At 34.5% G+C, this 5,855-nt stretch overlaps 1 long non-coding RNA gene across 1 annotated transcript; it reads right to left on the reverse strand.

The window, feature by feature from the left end:
• Positions 1-1,431: 1,431 nt before the first annotated feature.
• LOC309476400 lies at positions 1,432-4,525 on the reverse strand. The gene is made up of 3 exons (XR_014198108.1): positions 3,693-4,525; positions 3,247-3,349; positions 1,432-2,173 (listed from the first exon to the last, which is right to left on the reverse strand). It is a non-coding gene; the product is annotated as an uncharacterized lncRNA (long non-coding RNA).
• Positions 4,526-5,855: the final 1,330 nt, after the last annotated feature.

A 5,855-nucleotide genomic window follows, 5' to 3' on the forward strand; every position in this document is an offset into this window, starting at 1 on the left:
TTATATATTAAGATGTTACATCATTTTATAGATGACAAATACAAGTGACCATCAACACACTAAACACACACTCCACACAAAAATTATTAAATGGATTCACAACAATTCACAACGTTGAAAATAATCTGATTGTTGTGTTTATATTCCTCTTATTCTGTCATGTTTTCCAGCTCGTCTGCCTGTTCCTGTCATCAGTAGAAACTGTTCAAACTGTTCTTCATCTTCATCAAATTGTTCATTGGTGTGTTCATCCGTGTTGAATGTGTGTGATGCGACTCTCTCCTGGTACAAAGGAATCAGTGTATTGTCCAGCATCAGTGTGTGTGATCTCAGCATCAGTCTCTCTCTACCTCTGGAGGTGGAATATCAGGATAAAAACACCTACAGCTGTGTGCTGAACAATCCCATCAGCAACCAGACCACACATCTGGACATCAACACACTCTGTCACACATGTGCAGGTACCACAGCACTGATGATATATGTGTGTATTTACTGACCTGATCTCTGGCTTCTGTTCTAGATCAGACTGATCCGTTCACTTCTTTCTTTATCATTACAGCACCAGTCGGACCATCTTCTCCTCCTCCTCCTCCTCCTCCTCCTCCTCCTCCTCCTCCTCCTCCTCCTCCTCCTCCAGTCTCAGTGTCTCTGATAGTGTTGATCTCTGCTGGATCTCTGATGATTGTTGCAGGATTTTGGATCTTCTGGATCTGCAGGAAATATAGAAAAACTGATAAAGATGGCAAGTATTCTCTTCTCCTTTTAAACACGTTAAATAAGAAATAATTATTTGAAAATATGGTCTAAATATTTTAGCCCTATTGTATCATTTAATTAAAAATTATTCTCATAATTTTCATTGTCATAATAAATGTCTATTTCTAATTGTATATAATAACACTGTATCGCTCTTTACTCATCTCACACACACAAAGGTTTCTCAAACTGAATCAACACTGGAAATGCAAAATCAGAAAAGTACATTTGTATGAATATAATCTGTAAGGATGAGGCTGGGGCTCTAAAATCTTTGTATATGAATGATAACTTTGGTTATGCTTGTTGAACCTAAATGCTGATTAAACACAAAGAATGTAAAATACTTTTCTTTGTTAAACATCCCATGTGGGTTTGATTAATGTGTCTCTCTAAATTTACTGATAAACACTCTTTTAGGAATTGTTGTGTGTGGAAGTTATAGACCTAATGGCAAATTAAATTTGTTAATGCCGTTTTTAAAAACTTTCAGTGTTACTTTGGTGTTAACTTTGAAATTCATAATAATAACATAAATATTGTGAAGAACCAGATCTAGATTGAGTTTTGTTGTTTTAATGCATCTATAATTAAACAGATGACACTTGTGAAGTCGAGATCACTTACGCTGAGACGACATTCAACAAAAGAAACACACAGAAATCGGTGAGACAATTTATTGTTAATTTGTTGAGTATTTGTATAATTTCAGATGTAGATCAGTGTGTGCTTTTGATTCCGTCTGTATAATATTGAAGCCCATTTCTACCAGATAAGAAATAAAAATCATGCTCTTGTAAATTATTATATTTTATAATTATATCTTTCTCATAATTATGACAAAAAGACGATATTATGACATACTAAATAAAAATTGTGAGATTAAAAAGTCAAAAATATCACATATACACAGTAAAAAGTTCAAATTATGACTTAAAATGTTGATATTATGACATACAATTTTTTTTTGCCATTTTTAATCCCAATTTTTTTTTTTTATTATTATGATTCAACTATAATTTATATAATTTTATTCTTATGTGGTGGTAATGGTGTTTCAAAGTATAATGATGTATCACATACAGTAAATCTCAAACAAAACAGCACCATCAGATGTTTATAAAAGACTTGTTACTTTAAAAAACGATATCACATTACATTACATAATTATTATATCTTGTGTTATGCATATTTACAGAAAGTTGAAGAGGAGGTTCATGTGGAATATGCAAAAATCATATTCAGAAGATGATCTAACTTTAATGTTGTTCTGAGTACAAGACCCAGATTGTGATCATTTCACTGTGAATCTCCTGAATGTCAGACTCTGAGTCTATGTTCAGTTTTAGGATTGTGAGAATCATCATGTTTCATCATGAAATCACAGCAGACATACAGGATCATCCTGAAGGGTCTAAAGTATGATAATTAAAACCAGATGAATTAAATGTTCTCCTAAAAATTTCAAAAGAATTTATCTTTACTGCAATACAGGGACTTTAAGCTAATTATGTAAATCATGTGGCCCATTGCAGCATTTTTATGTTTGCAAAACATAGATGCAAACTAGTGATGGAAAGGTGACAAAGTGAGCTCTGCTGTGGTCTCATTCATTTATATCAATGTGGTTTGATCTGTTGGGTAGACAAACAGCTTGTGCATGAGCATGTTTCTGCTGCTGGATGTTTGCACTTCATGTCAGTTTGTCTGCAATGTCTGAGGTGTCAACAGTGTGTCGGTGCGAGTGTGTCTGAGGTGTCAGTCTGAGTTAACAGCAAGTCGTTGCAAGCCAAGGATTTTTCCATTTATGCACGCATGAAACAGTTAATGACTTCTCTACAGGGAAGCCACTTTACTACAAAATACTAAACTCATTCATGCTGATGTTTGACAAAAAAAAAGTCCAAAATCAAACTGTGATTTGATTTTGAAAAATTGTAATATTATTTACTTTATGTGCATGATGATCCCGCAGTTAAGCAGTGCTACTCTCAGAAATAAAGGTACAACAGCTGTCATGTGTTGTAGTTTTTCAGAAGGTACACCTCTGTAACTTATTTACCCCTTAGGATGCATATTAGTACAAAATGGTCGAACAGGTACAGCACGAGTGACAGCTTATGATTGCTCATGATTTTCATGATTTTCTCATGAAAAGCTCATGATTTCCTGAGAGTGCAGTTTCAAGAGTTTAAATTTTTTCCAAGCAAAACTATACTTGATCCCTGTTTTTTTTAAATAAAGGGTTATATCCTGTGTTCTGCCGGTGTCTGGCTCATTTTAAGAATAAATGCACTGTATGACTCAGCCTACAATTTTTGATTTGTGTTTGATGGCTGTTAATAATATGTTTTCATCAGCTTTGAGGAGAAACAAATTTTTTCAATAGCACAACAGGGATACTGTCCATTGGTAACAACAGGGATACTGTCCATTGGTGAAACAAAGGTTGTGAAATCAAGATCAAAATCAGATATAAAATCTCACCTTACGTTCCCTTGATAGTGATAAAGTCCAGGCACAATGATATGAGGATTTATGAGGCTCAAGTTCTCCACTCCTGCTCCAGTTCCAGCACTGTAACCTCCACCTGAGGGTCAGGGAACACAACACGAGTGATGGGGTGAAGGAGTGTTAACAAATGATAAAGACTAAATGATTTTAACTTTAGCAGAAAGAAGCATTAGCAAATATGTGGTTAGTGCGTGTTCTGGAAGATTTTAGTACCTAATCTACCTCTCCTCGGCAACACAGAATGAGGAATCATTTAAAGTAACTTTTTTGGTAAAGTTTACACGCTAATAAGTTGACTTAAACAACTCGAGCGAAGTTTATTACGTCACACAAAGAAAAAAATGTTAGTCTATGGCGGTCACACAAAACTTCTTTCAATTAAATGAAAAGTATCACATGAGTCGAGGTTCTCACGTTACATTATTTCTTTGTGTTGGTCTGCAATGCTGTTTCCTTTAATGAAAATAACATCCCGTTTCAAATGTGTCTCCACCTAATGCTTCTGTATTGTAAACATGATTGTAAACCCAAAAAACATCCTACGAAAGCAGACACACACTCATCATCATCGGAAGTGAAATTAATACAACGTTTGACCACTTGTCTATTGCTTGAGGACAAGAGTCATATTTACACTTCTTCTTCTATGGTTTATTGGCGGTTGGCAAACGAGCATTTCCGCCACCAACTGGTGTGGAGTGTGGACCAGAATGTGGGCTATATACAGTAGGCCTACATTGTTTTAAGAAAAAAACTTAAATTACTTTCTCTAATGTATTGAAACAATAAATAACAAAACCTTTCCAAAATCTTTTAAATCACATCGTATTTTCAGCTTTCCTTAAGTTTTGGATCAAATATCTTCTTTTTCATATTTCTGACAATATATCATGATCATAACATGTTAGTTGTTTCCTTCTGTCCACAGAAATCACATTTCCTTTGTTAGCTTTACCTATTTTGAACAGTTTGATTTAGTCCATTGTGTCTAAACCTAAGCCTCGAAACTATTATGTCTTCCCTTCTATTCCTCCCTATTCCTTACTGTAAAAAATGTGTTGCCTAAATTTTTTTAAGTACAATCAATTTGGCTTTTTAAATAATTTCAACTTGAACTGCTTTAATTTGACTTAAAATAATGAGTTGAGACTTGTATTACCTTTTTTTTTTTTTTTAAATTGCTTAACTTATTTTTATAAGTTAAAGTAATGTGTAACATGTTGTCTTAACTTATTGATCGTACTATTGCTCATATTATATGGTTATTAATCATGTTCACCACTGAAAGAAAAAAGAAAATCATATGCATTGCTAAACCATAAAGCATGCCTATAACATTTTTTTTTTTTTTATGCATGTGGGAGAAATAAATGTAATATCTTTAAGACAGTAGTGCCTGATATCACATTACCATTATTTTACTGTGGTAAAAAAATACTGTTAATTATTGTGATTGGTTATATTTCAAGAACAGCATCCCACACAGTGTGCCCTTGCTATAATTTTCCTGATATTTCATTAATACATAGTGTTTAAACTACAAACATGCATTCTGTATTAGAGCGCCATCTAGTGTTCTAACTAGGAATTCAACATTCAAAGAATCCAGTTATATTGAATCAGTGGGGTACACTCACATAGGGTTTCAGCATTCGTGCCGGAGCACGCTTACTTCATTATGGTGCGACGGTTTCGGGATAAACAGGAAGAGCGGCGCTCTCACTGAACACAATGGAGTCCAGCACGGTTAGCGCTCACACTGCATGCGAACCGCGCCCGAGTCCAACTGAACCGTGCTCTGGCCCACCTCTTCCAAGCGGGCCAGGGCCGGCTAATCGAGCCGCGCCCGGGCACGGTTCGGAGCACTCACACTAGTCAAACGAACCGCGCTTTGGTGGTCAAACGCACTCGGGCACGGTTCAAACTGGCTAGTGTGAGTACACCCTAAAACACCTGATTCAATATAACTGGATTCTTTGAATGTTGAATTCCTAGTTAGAACACTAGATGGCGCTCTAATACAGAATGCATGTTTGTAGTTTAAACACTATGTATTAATGAAATATCAGGAAAATTATAGCAAGGGCACACTGTGTGGGATGCTGTTCTTGAAATATAACCAATCACAATAATTAACAGTATTTTTTTACCACAGTAAAATAATGGTAATGTGATATCAGGCACTACTGTCTTAAAGATATTACATTTATTTCTCCCACATGCATAAAAAAAAAAAAATGTTATAGGCATGCTTTATGGTTTAGCAATGCATATGATTTTCTTTTTTCTTTCAGTGGTGAACATGATTAATAACCATATAATATGAGCAATAGTACGATCAATAAGTTAAGACAACATGTTACACATTACTTTAACTTATAAAAATAAGTTAAGCAATTTAAAAAAAAAAAAAAAGGTAATACAAGTCTCAACTCATTATTTTAAGTCAAATTAAAGCAGTTCAAGTTGAAATTATTTAAAAAGCCAAATTGATTGTACTTAAAAAAATTTAGGCAACACATTTTTTACAGTAAGGAATAGGGAGGAATAGAAGGGAAGACATAATAGTTTCGAGGCTTAGG

Source organism: Leuciscus leuciscus, assembly GCF_965113295.1.
Source record: "Leuciscus leuciscus genome assembly, chromosome: 15".
NCBI lineage: Eukaryota > Metazoa > Chordata > Actinopteri > Cypriniformes > Leuciscidae > Leuciscus > Leuciscus leuciscus.